We start from the raw sequence: 17,785 nt of genomic DNA on the forward strand, positions 1-17,785 counted from the left end.
ACTCAACTTTCTCTGCAAGTGGTGGCATCTGGATTATTGCTTTAAACTCAGAAGCTAAAGCCTGGCTAGTACTACTTGAAGAGCCTGCAAAGATGAAGTGAGGAAAGCTAAGGCTAAGACTTTTGCGACAAAAGTAAAAAATAACAAAAAAGCTTATTTCAACATGTCAAAAACAAAAAAAGTTAAGGAAATGATTGGTCCATTAGTGGAAGAAAGTGGCAAGAAGGTGACAAGCAACAGGGAGAAAGCAGAACGATTTAACATGCTTTTTGCATCTGTCTTTACCCAAAGTGAAAAAACAATCCAACCTATCAAAAACAATACCGTAAAAAAGATTAGAAACACAACTTAAGATAGGCAAGAAAATGGTAAGTGAGCACCTGTCCAGCCTAGACGAGTTCAAATCACCAGGACCAGATGGATTACACCCCAAGGTTCTCAAGGAACTGGCAGACATGATCTCAGAACCACTGAACTATATTTTTCAAAGATCCTGGAGCACTGGGAAACTACCAGAGGACTGGAAAAGAGCTGATGTAGTTCCCATCTTCAAAAAAGGGGGAAAAATGGATCCAGGAAATTACCAACCTATCAGCCTGACCTCAATACCTGGCAACATTCTGGAAAAGATAATCAAGCAACAAATCAGCAAACACCATCCTAGAGGCAAACAAAGTCATTACTAAAAGCTAACATGGGTTTGTTAAAAACAGATCATGCCAGACAAATCTTATTGCATTCTTTGACCAAGTGACAAAATTAGTGGACCAGAGAAATGCTTTGGATATAATTTACTTGGACTTCAGTAAGGCAGTTGATAAAGTAGATCACAACCTACTACATGATAAGATAGAAAAATGTGGGTTAGACAGCATCACCACCAGATGGATTAGTAACTGACTGACCAGACGTACTCAGTGTGTGCTCCTCAATGGAACTGCATCTACATGGAGGGAAGTGTGTAGCGGGATGCCCCAGGGCTCTGTTCAATGATTTGGACGAAGCAATAGATGGGGAACTCATCAGATTTGCAGATGAAACCAAGCTGGCAGGAATAGCCAACACTCCAGAAGATAGGCTTAAGATACAGAAGGATCTTGACAGACTTGAACATTGGGCTCTATCTAACAAAATGAAATTTAGTGGTGAAAAAAGTAAGGTAATAAAGTAAAAGTAAAGTAAGTAAGTAATGTAGACATTTAGGCAAGAAAAACCAAATGCACAGGTATAGTTTAGGTGGTACCTTGCTCAATAGTAGTAACTGTGACAAGGATCTTGGAGACCTAGAGGACAATCACTTAAATATGAGCCAGCAGTGTTATGCAGCTGCCAAAAAAGCCAACACAGTGCTAGGCTGCATCAACAGAGGAATAGAACCAAAATCATGTAAAGTGTTAATACCACTTTACAATGCCTTGGAATACTTGGAATACTGCATCCAGTTTTGGTCATCACGATGTAAAAAAGATGTTGAGACTCTAGATTCTAGAAAGAGTACAGAGAAGAGTAACAAAGATAATTAGGGGACTGGAGGCTAAAACATATAAGGAAGGGTTGCTGGAATTGGATTTGTCTTGTTTAATGAAGAGAAGGATGAGGGGTGACATGATAGCAGTGTTCCAATATCTCAGGGGTTACCACAAGGATGAGGGAGTCAAGCTAAGGTAAGACAAGAAGCAATGGATGGAAACTAACCAAAGAGAGAAACAACCGAGAACTAAGGAGAAATTTCCTGACAGTTAGAACAATTAATCATTGGAACAACCTGCCTCCAGAAGCCGTGAATGCTCCAACATTGGAGTTTTTTAAGAAGAGACTGGACAGCCATTTGTCTGAAATGGTATAGGGTTTCCTGTCTGAGCAGGGGGTTGGGTTGATGACCTCAAAGGTCGCTTCCAGCATTGTTGTTGTTGTTGTTGTTGTTGTTGTTGTTGTTGTTATTGATCATCGCACAGTCAGCCAGATGTTCAGGCTGGATTTGGCATTTTTGTCTACCTATCGAGTCCTTACCAAGGACCTGAGATAGGCAGATGTGGATGTTTGATGGTATTACAGCTATCGTTGCAGGATGGAAGCAGTTCCTAGTAAGGCTGCCTTTTGCAATTGACTAATGGTGAATTTGTCAATACCAATGGTGTTCAAGTGGTGCTCCAGTTGTTTTGGGATTGCACCCAAGGCGCCTATTACTATTGGTACTACCCTTGTTTCCCTTTCTATTTCTATTTGTAGGTCTTTGTATTTTGTTATCTTCTCCAGTTATTTCTCGTCTATTCTGCTGTCTCCAGGCACTGCCACATCCACTATCCAGACTTTTTTGTCTTTCTTTTCGACAATTGTTAAGTCTGGGGTGTTATGTTGCAGGTGCTTGTCTGTTTGAATTCTGAAGTCCCAGAGCAGTTTAACTTTATCATTTTCTATGACTTTCTCTATTTTATGATTCCACCAGTTCTTGCTTACAGGCAAATGATATTTCTTGCAGATCTTCCAATGCACCATTGTTACTACTTTGTCATGCCGCTGCTTGTAGTCAGTCTGTGCGATCTTCTTGCAGCAGCTTACCAGGTTGTCCAGCTTCTTTGCATAGGCGGCACTTACTGTCTGTTGCTGTCTTCTCAATTTTGACTTTGTATGAATTTGTCATTAAGGCTTGGTCTTGTGCAGCCAGAATTAGTCCCTCGGTCTCTTTCTTCAACTTTCTTGCTCTTAGCCATTGCCGGGTCTTGTTATTATCTGCTTTTCCAGCTATTTTTTTAATGTACTGGCCATGTAGTGCTTTGTCTTGCCATGCCTCTATTCTGTTCTTCATTTGGTCTTTCTTGTAGGCCAGTTTGGTCTCTCCAGTAGTCAGTAAGCCTTCCTGATATACTAATTTCAGTGCATCTTCATCATTGTCCTTCAGATATTCTTCCAAAGCCATATTTTCTTCTTTTTCAACCATCTGATGTACTTGCAACATTCCACATCTACCTATTTGCCTCAAAGGTCCCTTCCAACATCATCATCATCATCATCATCATCATCATCATCATCATCATCATCATTATTATTATTATTATTATTATTATTATTATTATTATTATTATTATTATTATTATACCTTTATTCATAAAACATGAAACTCAGCCAACTGAACACTCAAATTGACTGGCACTAATGGTTAACATGGGTTGCTGATCCTAGGTATCAAAGAGGTATCTCTTTAAAATGTAAGATGTTCTGAGTAGCAGTTTTTTGTAGCTTTGCTGGAGTTATTGCAGGAAGCTGCAATTTCTTGATGTATTTTGCAAAGTTTTTGGACATAGTTCCCAGTGTCCCGATGACAATGGGTATCACTGTTACACATTTCATCCATAATTGCGCAGTTTCGATGGCCAGGTCGTGGTATTTTGTAATTTATTATTATTATTATACATTCAGGGACCATCAAAACTACAAGTGAGACTGACATATAAATATCTAAAAAATATAAAAATAAAAAAAACATTTATTTTTTAAGAAAAAAATCTGAAAAATAAACATTTGCCTGAAAGTAAGCAAACCATTTACATTTATGTCCATGAAGCTGAACTCAGCTCGAAGGAAATTTTAACCTGGGGGGTGTGGGGGCAGGGAACAGAGACTGATACAGGCAGGCAAGCAGAAAGACAGACAGACAGCTATAGTGAAGTTTCTCTGTGATGTCTTCCTTTGGATTTAACTGAAGCTTAGGACCTCAGTCATTGGATGCAAGACAGTGCAGGTAGAAGATTGTTCCTTGACCACATTGTAACTGAGTAAATTCAAGAGCCTTACACTCAGTGGTGGGATTCAGCAACTGGTAGCTAATTTTTTGTTGCCCAGACCCAGAATGGACTTCCAGAAGCGGCATCCACACAGAGAACCGGCTGTACACATATTTGAATCCCACCACTGCTTACACTCCTCTCCCGAGAATTTGACCAAAATTATTTTCTGTAATAATTTTAAAGCAATGGATCAAAACTGCAGAATTTCCCTGGTTGGCACCATTTCCACCTAGAGGGTTATGTTATATCTACCAGTGTGGAAACAAGATAGAGGGTAATATATGGAAAGAGCAAACATGGAGTCATGTTAGTAGCCCAAAGTTGAGGCACATTTTAAGGTAATGATCTTAATGAGCCTTATTGGAGAGTATGCATATACTCTCATGTCCATATTTGAATCAGCAAGCTGGCCATAATTCTATGTTTAATGTGCTGGGTACTAAATATAAAACTATAGAGTGATGTATTGCAATAACACATTTAAGGCAATGTGTGAAGATGCACAGCTAAAGATAAATCTGGAATCAGTTTTAATTTATTTATCATCAGTCTTAGATGCTCATTTATTTCCTCTGAGACTTATGAGAGACTTATTGTTTTCCAGCTATTCCGGTTCATATCTGCCCTTTGTCAAGTTTCAGTTGTATTTTCATTAGTCACAGCTGAAACCCAAGATGATAAATAATTATGGTGGTTGATATTTGGACTGTGAAAACAAAACAGGGAAACAAACAATAATAATGGATTGCATTTAATAGATGTTAAGTAAAAGAGTTGAACTTTGGGTTAATTAGTGCTGTAACAGCTACTCACTGCGGAGTCCTTGATGCTGTCTGAGCTTGGTTGTTTTCTTGCAGATGTTTTATTACCTGACTTGGTAACATCATCAGTTTCTCAGCACTGGTCAGAACACCTAATTATATTTGACACTGATGATGTTACCTAGTCGAGTAATGAAATGTCTGCAAGAAAACAACCAAACTCAGAGAGCATCGGAGACTCCACAGTTCAACCTTGAGCTGCATATATTACATATATTTTATTAGTACATTTTGTTGTTGTTAGCTACAAAGTCATGTCCAACCCATCGTGACCCTATGGACAATGTTCCTCCAGGCCTTTCTGTCCTCTACCATCTGCTGGAGTCCATTTAAGCTCACGCCTACTGCTTCACTGACTCCATCCAGCCACCTCATTCTCTGTCGTCCCCTTCTTCTCTTGCCCTCAACCTTTCCCAGCATTAGGCTCTTCTCCAGTGAGTCCTTCCTTCTCATTAGGTGGCCAAAGTATTTGAGTTTTAGCTTCAGGATCTGGCCTTCTAAAGAGCAGTCAGGGTTGATCTTCTCTAGGACTGACCGGTTTGATCGCCTTGCAGTCCAAGGGACTCACAGGAGTCTTCTCCAGCACCATAGTTCAAAGGCTTCAATTCTTTGGCGCTCAGCCTTTCTTATGGTCCAGCTTTCACTGCCATACGTTGCAATATTAGTACATATATTCATTATTTTATTGCTCCGGAGCCGCATGCAGCTCTTTCGGCCATCTCCTGCGGCTCCCAGTCCTCTGCCATGTGCAGTCCAAAAAAAAAAAAGGTGGGACTAAAAAAGTTCAACCAATCAATTCAAATATGCAGGGTAGGTGCATATCTCGCCTTCGCTCCACTCTTCAGTCAAACCCTGTTCTGTGCATGCACGCATGTACGTGCATGCGCACACATTTTTTGCGGCTCCCAGTTTTTCCTTTTGTGAGGGAACCGGTTCCGAATGGCTCTTTCACTGTTTCAGATTTCTGACCCCTGGCCTAGGCCATCAGGAGTGCATTATATCTAGCATTTGTAGATTTCCCTGGCATTGTATGCCATATGCTAAATAAATAAATAAATAATTTACTGCTCTGCCTAGGAAACATTGCATACTTTCCGTGCGCATTAAAAACATAGGAAGATGCCATAAACTCAGTCATACATTTTTCTGATTATGCCTTTATCATTTGCTCAGCTTTCCCAAATTTATTTCCTAACTGACATGAAGACCACAGGGTTCTACCACTGAGCTACAGCATGCGGGTGTCCAGGGAGGACACTTCGAGATTTCAAAATGCTGGTTTTCAAACCATTTCTAAAGAACTTAAGTTAATAATACTCACTGACAACATCCATATGCAATAACTGAACACATGGTTTTAATCTTTTTTCCCGTTCAAATTCATAAGATGAAATGGAGATGCAGAAGATGGAAAAATGGAAAAATGTTTTTTTTCCTTTATGCTATGGTAGAGTTGTTGTTATGCTTTTTCATAGTCAAAAGAATCCTAAAATATGTCAGATAAAATAATCTGAAATACAGAAATATATAGGGAACACTCTTTGGGGTTTTTTATTGTTTGGTTTTAAAAAGATGTAGTAAATTAATGTCAGAAGAATGATCTCTGGCTCTTTTATCTCTGCTACATATGGCACAGTTTTCTCTCTTTTTGGCCTCATTTTATTTGTTCCTCTGAACTTTAAATTATCTATTTTTCCCCAATAGGGTGGGGTGAGGGCCCTTTTCTTTACTACCAAGTTCCCTTCTGCACCCTTTGCCTCTGTAGGATCTGTTGTGTACTGGGTTCGTTGCTTGAGAGAAGAGACAAGGCGAGTGAGTTCAGTCAGAAACATTCTTTATTTGCTTGCAGGAACTGAACTGGGGAACAGGGCTGCGAATGCAGCTATTTATACCTTGGCCTCTAGGTGGCGGCCAATAGGTTTAAAGCAACCTATTGCTGCCCTAGAAGCAGCCAATGGCGGCGCTGGAGACAGGTTGTCTGAGGAGCTGGAAGCTGTTAGCCAGCTCCCTGCTTAAGCAATCTTCCAGCAATCAAACCCACATGATACACTCAGTAAAACAAAGCCCATTTGCCATTTTCAATATTATGCCTTGCTTTCATGTATCTGGATGGTATCTGGGTTACTCCTTGAGGAACAGTTTTAATTCTGCTTCCTTTTCAAGTGCATACAAGACATCAAATGCCATGTTCCTTTAGTACTGGCTCCAACCAGTATCAAATCTATCAAATATGCTACCTGCATATATGGTTTCACCTGTTTCTTGTTTAACATATCCAACTCTATTATTCTGTGATATATATATATATATATATATATATATATATATATATATATATATATATATATATATATATATATATATATATATATAAACAGAATAATAGAGTTGGATATGTTAAACAAGAAACAGGTGAAACCATATATGCAGGTAGCATATTTGATAGATATATATATAGATGACTCTTCTTACATCCTTTTGTCATACTTTTGCCTTTGAATATCACTGAACTGAATATTTTGCCTTTGAATATCACTGAACTGACATGCAAACTAAACCAGATATTTGGACTTCATACTTTTTAAAAATCATAGTTCATATGTTATGTTTGCCAATATTTCCCCATAGAGCAATTCTGTGGAATTTAGACTCTTGAACTCTCTCTTAAACCTAGTCAGACTCCAATTGTGTCTACTGATATTTCAGTGTGAACTGATAGATATATATCCAGCTGTCCTTACCACCTATTCAGCCTGACTTCATAGAAAATGAAATTCAGACTATCTAAAAGGCACCAGATTGATGAAGGCAGATCTAATTCAATGGAAACAGCTGATTGAATGGTTGCAGGATGTGCCCAAGATATTTTGCTACTTGCTACTGAACAGCAGATGCTGCCATGTTCCCACAAATAAAATTGTGTATCCAAGACCAGTCAAATTAGTTTGGCATTCGAGGCAAAATTTGGTGACGACTGAAAAAATCATTATACAGCAATTAATAATAATAATAATTGTGGCTGTTGCTCAAGAAGCAGATTTCTAAAGATTTCTATTGCAGGATATTTTTATTATGAAACACATTTGTTGGGGGAAGCTGCTATGATCATTGGAGGGAGTAACTGAAATTTAAATCTCTTAAAATGAATATTACATTCTTGCCAATTAATGACAGTAAATGCCAGTTGTACCCAATTTTTGTCAGCTGCCTAATTTATCCCAAAGGGCCTTTAAGAACAAAGTCAAAGAAATAGTAAGATATCACAAAGGGGAAAAAAATCAATCCATCCGTCTTTTCATTTTTGTAATCTTTTTTCTATGTATTTGCTTTTATGTTTTTCCTTCTCTGAAAAAAGTCAACTCCTCACATAGTTCCCTTCTTAATACACAGCTTACTCTTCAGAACTCCTTTATTTTATTTTCTCTTTGTTTCTTTGAGCTTGAGAAATTAATTTTGTCTTTTGTTCAGTTTTCCCAAAAAATGTATTTAAGACAAAGATGGGCTTAAACTGTTGAATGACATTATTTAGCACTTAAACTGAAGACTAGCTCCATACCTAGCAAAGTCATCACGCTCTTGAGTCATGCTTAAAACCCGGTGATCACTTCAATATTGCTTTCTTGGCAGGGATAGTAAAGGATTCCCATTGCTTTCTTCAAGGATTTTTTTTTCATTTTTCCAGTCTGGTTTACAGCTCTGAGACTTCATAGGAATCTTCCAATCAAGTACTATCCATATTCAGCTCTACTTAGCTTTTTCAAGAACTGTTAAGGTACTTCCACCTGACATGACCTTCAGCATTTATCTAGAGTACAAATAGGACTATTACAATTTTAGCAGGCTTCCTAATTATTTCTGTTTCTTCCCCAGCCCTTCTTCACTTCTTTTAGTTTCACTAAACACTCCTGGTACACCCCAAAGACCAAATGCCACCTTCAGATCAAAGCTGTTTGAGCAATCATGCTCTCTACAACAGGGGTGGGCAACTATGACCCCTTCATACCTCATGGACTTCGGCTGGCTCAGGAATTCTGGGAGTTGAAGTCCACATATCATAAAGGAGTCATAGTTGCCCACCCCTGCTCTACAAGATCCTCAAACAACACACTGCCATTGCTTTATTTCAGAGAGTAAAAGAGAGAATTTCCTAGCTTAACCTAAAGATATGTGTTTCCTGGTGATCTCTGACCCAAACAGGATTAGCTAGGTGATGCCACATAGAGTAGAGTAGAGTAGAGTAAAGTAGAGTAGAGTAGAATAGGGTAGAGTAGAATAGGGTAGAGTAGAGTAGAGTAGAGTAGAGTAGAGTAGAGTAGAGTAGAGTAGAATGGAATGGAATGGAATGGAATGGAATGGAATGGAATGGAATGGAATAGAATAGAATAGAATAGAATAGAATAGAATAGAATAGAATAGAATAGAATAGAATAGAATAGAATAGAATAGAATAGAACAGAACTTTGGAGTCCACAGGTCTTAAAGTTGTCAAGGTTGCAGACCCCTGCTCTATAAATATAAGCAGCCTTCATCAAATATGGCAGTAAAGTACCAAAGATAGAAAAGTTTTACTAATAAAAAAAACTTTTGAATGCTGTTGGTTTCAAACATAGAAATCGATTCTGATATTGATCGTGAAGTCATTGGTAGCAAACAGGCTGGACTTTTTTCTTACTTTTAAAGATACCTTGGGACTGGGTTTTAGAATAAACATAAAAGCAGAAGCTAACTCTAATGGCTTTCTGTGTAGGAAAGCAATTGGAAATCCATAACAAGAGAACAGATGAGAACTGCATGGATACAGCTTATAAAACATCAATATAATATTGTGCTTCTTTGGGTACATTTTAATTCTTTCCAAAAGAGTAAAATACATAGGAATCCATGCCGTTGATTAGAAATAGGTGCTTAGTTAATTTTAAGGAAAACAAATTATTATGTCTCCCACATTTTTTTCTTCCTTCCAAGCCATTGTATACAATTTTTCATTCAACTGCAAGTGTTTCATAAAGCCCATGGTCAATCTAAAAATAAAACCAAGGAAGAAAGAAAATCACAAACACAGCAGCAAAATGACAAACTGCATTCCAACTCCAGTGAAATGCTGCATAGGTGATTTCTGGGTATGCCTTTAAAGCAACATTTTTGGAGGTGTTCTCCAGAAACGTTAATTGTGAATTTGATAATACATTTCTTGACTGTTGTATCCATTCCTTCCACCCAGAAATCAGCAGGTAGGATAAGATTAGAATTTATTCTGTAGGGAAAATGCAGTGTTCTATGCTACAAAATCACAAGTTGCGTTTTCTGGAAAAGCTGGAAACATCACTATCTAAAGGCTAACATTGTTTTTGTTCAAGGTGAAAAATGCCTGGAAGGAGAAAAATATAAATGACATCTGACATGTGACACATTTGACGTCTTGAGAATGTTGTTACCTAAAATGTACCCAATATGGTAGGTATGTTGCAGCTGGTACCTAACTTTCCAATTCAATCTGAAAACACCCTTTTATTTTATTTTTCTTGCAGCGCTAATAGAAAAGACTAGTTTTTAATCTTTTCTATTAAAGCAATCTCAGAAAGGTTGAATAACCCCACTTTAAAATTAGATGCGATGTAGAGGTCGGATGAAGATCTGAAAGAGCTATAATTTTTTTAAGCGTCTTCCTTAAGATGTAACTTGTAACCCAGTCTCTGTGGTTGGTGTATGTGTGCTTGAGGTGGGTGTTTGTGTGTTTATATGTGCATCTGTATGTCTCTCTCACTTTGTGTCTGTGTGTGTGATACCTGCTCTGTTAAACATCTAGATAGCTTACAAAGAAAACAATCAAAATGTAGCTAAACAAATCTTAGTCCTCGACTTACAAGTTTATTTAATGACTGTTCAGAGTAACATCACTGAAAAAAGTGACTTCTAACCGTTTTTCACACTTACAACCATTGCAGCATCTCATGTTCACTTGATAAAAATTCAGACGCTTGGCAACTGACTCACATTTATGACGGTTGCCGTGTCCCAAGGTCATGTGATCCCCTTTTGCAACCTTCTGACAAGCAACGACAGTGGGGAAGCCAGATTCACTTAACAACCGTGTTACTAATTTAACAAGTGCAGTGATCCACTTAACAACAGTGGCAAGAAAAGTCATGAAATGGAGCAAAATTCACTTAACAAATGTCTCACTTAGCAGCAGAAATCTTGGGCTCAATTGTGGTTGTAAATTGAGGGCTGCCAGTATTACTAAAACCATATTCTTTAAAATGTTAGAACTTTATTAAAACGATTAAAAGGCCTGATTAAATAAGTATCTTTTGAGGCCTTTTCTAAACTGTAACAAGAGAGCAATCTGGCTTCAAAGATTGTTAGAATTTGTTCCGTTTGAAACTACTGTCTAGCTTCATGCCCAGATTTGAACATGCCAAATAGATGAGCCTCTTGTTGTGAGCACTGGAAATCCTTTGTCCTGCTAGTAAATATGGCAAGGTCTTTACTCCCTCAGCTAACCAGCCATCTGATCAAACAGGACATGGTGTTTTTAAAACAACCATTAAATAAAAGTAGTGCCTTCCCTTTGCAAGGACACTATTATTAGCCTGGAAAATTGGGGGGTCAGACTCTTCTTAGGCTAAGTAGACTAAACTTTAAACAAAAAACTTCAGCTGGGCAACGTGATGCATAGATATTCCAAAAGAATTTTTCTGGAATGATGTGGGAAGCCACCTAGAAAAAGGGGTGCATTCTGTTTCCAAATGCCAGTCATACACAGTGGTGGGATTCAGCCAGTTCGCACCACTTTGGCAGAACCGGTAGCTAATTTTTTGTTGCCCAGACCCAGAACGGACTTCCGGAAGTGGCATCCACACAGAGACCTGGTTGTTCACATATTTGAATCCCACCACTGGTCATACAGTGCCAGTTCAGTGGATGTATACGAACTATAACAGAGATCCTTGGATTATGAATATCTAGGGATCTCTGCAGAGATAACCTGGATCTATGTGCTATGATCAAGATCCCAATATTGCATTCTGATGGACAGCACAGCTTTCATGGACAGGCAAGCTCACCCATGCTTTCCAGGGAATGCAGTGTACAATTTGCCCTCCAACCAGACTTTATGAGAGCCTCTTTGGGTAGTGTAATTGTGTTCCAGCACATTTTACAAGCTGGCTTTCAATGTTTTGTGGATTTTGTTTCAGGAGTTCTTTAGAGAATTTATTTAAAGAGTTGGATTCCATGCTTGAAATGAATTTATCCACCTTCCCAAAGAGTTGTGTAGAAAACTCCAAAGTTTATCATCATACATTCACTGGAGGGAAGGATGCAAATGGATGTAATTGCATACAGTAAATACCATACAAGTAATCCTTGACTTGCAACCACAAATAGGGCCAGACTTTCCATTGCTAAGCAAGGCAGTTATTAAGTGAGTTGCACCTGATTTTATGCCATGATAGTTAAGTGAATCACTGCAGTGGTTAACTGAATGATGCGGTTCATTAAGGCAAATTGGCTCATCCCCCCCTTGACTTTGCCTGTTAGAAGCCATCTGGGAAAATCACAAATGGCCATCACAATACCCTGGATACTTCAACTACTTTAAATACATGCTGGTTATTAAGCAGCCAAATATTGATCACATGTGTAAGGTCCTGCCTCAATTAGACCTCCCAAGAAAGCAGGACTCTTGAAACTTGCATGGTTTCAACAGAAACTTTTATTGGAAGGTGTTGACAGCAGGAAAGTAAGGCAGGACCTGAGGATTTCCCGCACAAAATGTTAGATTAAAATAAGCCCATTCAAACCCCACCCCAACAGTCCATCTGGTTGTTTCAAATAGAGCCAGTCCATAGGTGTCGAATTGTTGTGGGAAAGAACTGATAAGATGCCACTCTCAAGGCTGTCAGGTCTTTCCACCTGCTTCTTCCCTCTGCCCGGAGATAAGGCAGTTGGCTGGAGGCACATTCCATTCTCACTCCAAGAAGATACTTCAAAGAGGAAAGAACAAAGCAAAGGAAATACACTGCAGAATACCCATTGGTTCCCCTCCCCTCCCCATCAGAATGAGGAGAAAGAATAGGAAAGAGAGAAAATAGGGGTTCTGACAATATGTTCTTAACAGAATAACAGCGTTGAAAAGGATCTTTGAGGTCTTCGTCCTACTGCTTAAATAGGAAACCCTATACCATTTCAGACAATGGTTCTCTAATCTCTTCTGGAGGCAAGTCTTTCCAATGATCAATTGTTCTCACTGTCAGGAAATTTCTCTTTAGTTCTAGGTTGCTTCTCTCCTTGATTAGTTCCCATCTGTTGCTTCTTGTCCTGCCTTCAGGTGCTTTGAAGAACAGACTGACCCCTCTTGTTTGTTGCAGCCCCTCAAATATTGGAACACCTGGAACATCTTGGGGTTGATGCAATGGTTATGAGAGGATGTCCCTTTTTTCAATGCCACTGTAATTCTGAACAATTGCTCAATGAATGGTTGTAAATTGAGGACTATCTCTACCGCATTCTACCATGCCATACATTAGTCTAAGTCAGTCTTTCTCTAGTTAATAACTCAGGACACCTCTTAAGTTAACTTAACTTAAGAATTTTGGAATTGCACTCCATACAATGGCCAAGGTTGAGAAATAGCTGAACTATCTCAAAAGATCAGCTCATTGAATAATGCTACTAAAGCAATTATAATGATAAAAAGTAATGCCAACACGAAGGTATTTTCAACTTCTTGATAAGTCATTGAGAACATGGTTTCCAAGAGGAGACTTGGGTTATTACTCTGTTCCCCTCACTGGCACAGCCAGAAGCTAATCTAAATTAAAATCTCTTGAGATCAATAGCTCATATTTTGTACAAGGGGACTTAACAGTTAGAAAACTGTATCATGGAGATTAATCATCTTTCACTGCACTTGAAACTTTATAAGTTAGAGTGCAAAATTTCATCAGACATGCCATAAGGAGAAATAGTTATAAAATACCATTTCTAAACCTCACTCCCCACTCCCAGTGATTAAATGCTACCTTAAAAGCACAGCAGCTCTTTTAATTGCAAAATATTCCCAGGTTCAGAGATGGCTTGTTGTCCGTACAGAATAAACTTTAGAACGGAATATTTGTAGCTCAGGTTTGAACAGAGGAGTCCTTGATGCTGTATAAGCTTGTTTGTTTTCTTGCTGTTGTTTCATTACCTAGCTAGGTAACACTGAGGATGTTGCCTAGTTTGGTAGTGAAATGTCTGCAAGAAAACCACCAAGCTCAGAGAAAACAAAAGACTTCACAGAATAAATTTACTTTTTAGAATATAAGCTGGAGACATGTTTCAGAGTTCTTGGCCATGTTTATAATGGTTATGTGTTAGTTTATTAGATTTATATCTCACCTCCCCAAACAAGTCCGAGACCTATTTATCAGATGCTCTCCCACTTTTACGCTGGGCTGAGAACTCAGAAAAAGAACTCAAGGATAAAGCAATTTGGCATAACAGGGGGTAAAATGGTAGTCAAGTTAGAGCTAACACATTTTGCCCCAGTTCATACATATATACTAAGCCATGTCTCATTAAAATATGTGGTTGAATAACCCACAGTTACCAAATTGTACAACATATCTAGGCATAATCTTGTTAACAAAACATAATGGCTGGATTCACACAACATGTTAAACCAACACCAAATAAGTCAGATTATACTTTATGTAATATAGTAACCAATCTCACACATTCTTCCACTGAACTATAGTTTTCTCAATACTTTTCAGTGGGAGCATTAAAAATCACATGCTTTGTCTGCATATATATATATATATATATATATATATATATATATATATATATATATATATATATATATATATATATATATATCATTGTTCCTTGCACTCAATTTCCCATTAAACTGGAAGCTTCATCACATAACATCATCCCATTTAACTCAATATTGTCTCCATTGGTAGGCATCGAATTTGAGCTCTAACTAGAGGTATTAGAGCAGACTGTATTCAAAGTATGTTGTGCAGTATGTTGGTATAGATCTGTTTTGCCAGGTTCCTACGATGATGTTATTTGCATCTGAATTCCTTTGGATGAAAGAGAAAGAGAAGGGATTTTCCTTCCTTCCTTCCTTCCTTCCTTCCTTCCTTCCTTCCTTCCTTCCTTCCTTCCTTCCTTCCTTCCTTTTAAAGAATATACATGATTTTCATAAAAACTGCAAGCAAAGAGGAGAGAAGAGATAATCAGTTTCTTTTCCTAATATTTTCTAAAGGCAAAACTCACGACCGTACGTCTGTGAAATTTTGCCAAGTTTGTAAGTAGAGGTATCTCTGTACTGTGTACCATTTTCTTATTAAGTAATGAATGATGATATAGAGACAGACAGGCAGGCAGGCAGGCAGGCAGACAAACAGACAGATAGACAGACACACAGATGATAGAACTTTCCATTTACTGTTTTGGTGGGGGGGGTGTGCAGAAAACCTTTCAAATTGATTTTTTTCTTCTGCAGAACTTAAACAAAACCTAAACAGTAAACCTAATCTCCTGAAATTTGCCAGGATTGATTCCCCCAGAAGGGTCAACAATGTTGCAAGCTGGGGAACTAGCATCCATCATTTTAGTCCTCAGCCAATAATCCCTTGGAATAAGTGGAAGCTGTTTAATACCAGTACTCTTCCATTATCTTAGTGTACAAATTAAAGTCTTTTAGAACCTACACAGCAAAAGAGCACACATAGACTAATTTTCAACACTGACAGAATTTCAATAAGTAATAAAATATTGAGCAAAATGTTTAAAAAGAAGTCGGTGGAATCATTAACGACTGAAAATGAACAAAAGAGCAACATGATGGTTTTTTTAATTGCCTCCCCCTGCTCCATGCATACGCACACACAATTTATGTAACGAGCCACTGTTGTAAGACAAAAAGATAATCAATGCTGAGCAGTTATTCTAGTGAGCTACGCAGCAATTTAACAACACAACAAATGAAGGAAAAGCCAATGGAGCATAAATTAGGAGTACAAGAATAGCTGGTTCTCAACATTTTATCTTGGCCTTTTCTCACCACGAAAAGAATTGTTTTCTTAGCTGAATATTACTATTTGGACTCAAATTTGGTTTGCTTAGTTCAGCCATCTTTAACTTTCTGCTTCTGACTGCTGATCTCAGCCAAGGATGCCCTACAGATATTGCTCCACGCTTTTCCATATTCAATGTTCTGCAAATTAAGTATGAATCAATAGGGTTTTGGTCACCACAATGTAAAAAAGATGTCGAGACTCTAGAAAGGGTACAGAGAAGAGCAACCAAGATGATTAGGGGGCTGGAGGCTAAAACATATAGGGAACGGTTGCTGGAATTGGGTATGTGTAGTTTAATGAAGAGAAGGGTGAGGGGTGACATGATAGCAAGTGTTCCAATATCTCAGGGGCTGCCACAAAGAAGAGGGAGTCAAGCTATTCTCCAAAGCACCTGAAAGCAGGACAAGAAGCAATGGATGGAAACTAGTCAAGGAGAGAAGCAACCTAGAACTAAGGAGAAACTTCCTGACAGTTAGAACAATTAACCAGTGGAACAACCTGCCTCCAGAAGTAGTGAATGCTCCAACACTGGAAGTCTTTAAGAAGAGACTGGACAGCCATTTGTCTGAAATGGTATAGGGTTTCCTGCCTGAGCAGGGGGTTGGACTAGATGACCTCCAAGGTCCCTTCCAACTTTACATTATTATTATTATAGGGTTGTCTCAAATGTTTGGCCCTCACAAATGCAACCAGGTCCTTCATAGAAAAGTGGATGGAAGTGTATAAAAGACCGAAAACCTTTATGGAGACAAAATGACAACCATCTCCATGTGCATCTTATATTAGAAGTATTCAATGGAAACTTCATTAAATCATCAGTCTGTGCATCATAGATGTTAAATCTCCTCCTGATTTTTAGTGACTATAAATTAATCAGGTTGTCCACCTACAATGAAGGACACCAAGTTCAACTGGATGGAGTAGAAACCAATAAAACGTACCAAGAAACTGGCATCGATACAAACAGATATCTTTTTTCTATCCAAATTTAAACAAGACGACATCATTCCTAATGGTAAAGAATGCCCTATACTCCAAGGATTCCTAACTCGGGATCTGCAGTCCCCTCTCCCTCTCCCCTGCTGCCACTGTTGCTGCCAGTCTGCAGAGCCAGAAAGGTTGAGGATCGCCGCTGTACTCCAGCTACTACCCAGATTACAGCCAAATATTATGTTATAATTAGGTTAATTATAGCCATTGAGCTATAACCACAACTGGAACCAGTATCAGATGCAAAGCAGTTATTAAGATCTGATTTCTCCAGCCCAGCACAAGAGTTCCCTTTCATGTGTGGATAAGAGAGGAAGTTCTCTGCTGGGATGGAGAAATGAAATGGGTATCGCAAAGATCTAAAGTTCATTTTTCCAGACCAGCACAGGACTTCCCTTCCACACATAAAGCAGAGGGGAACTCCTGCACTGAGCCAGAGAAATGAAGTGGGGAATCCTGAAATTCCAAGCTTCATTTCTGTAGCCCAGCAAAGGTTTTCTGCCTCTTCCCCCCACCCCCACTCTCTTTCACACACACACACACACTCCTACTCTTGGAGGGAAGGGGAAATCCTTTTGCAGGCAACAGCAGCTTATAACGTTCTCTGCTAGCTTCTCTATTGGCTTTCTGGGGAAGCCAGCAGAAAAGATTGCAATGACAATGGCATGATTGCATGGCGCTTGGCAATCAGTTGTAAGTGCAAACAGGTTTCCAGGCATCCAGATCACAATCACAATAATCATAATCATAATAGTAAAGTTGGAAGGGACCTTGGGGGTCATCTAGTCCAACCCCCTGCTCAGGCAGGAAATCCTATACCATTTCAGACAAGTGGCTGGCCAGTCTCTTCTTAAAAACTTCCAGTGTTGGAGTATTCACCTCTTCTGGAGGCAGGTTGTTCCACTGGTTAATTGTTCTGTCAGGAAGCTTCTCCTTAGTTCTAGGTTGCTTCTCTCCTTGACTAGTTTCCATCGGGGGAAAGGGCAATGCAACATTTTACAAAAAACTAGAAGTGCTTTTCAGACTGTAAAATAACCTTTCCAGACTATAGGAACTTCAAATAGTCATTAAATGATGGGCTGTAAATCAAGGACTTCCTGTACTCTCC

Source organism: Vipera ursinii (genome assembly GCF_947247035.1).
Source record: "Vipera ursinii genome assembly, chromosome: 3".
Taxonomy (NCBI): Eukaryota; Metazoa; Chordata; class Lepidosauria; order Squamata; family Viperidae; genus Vipera; species Vipera ursinii.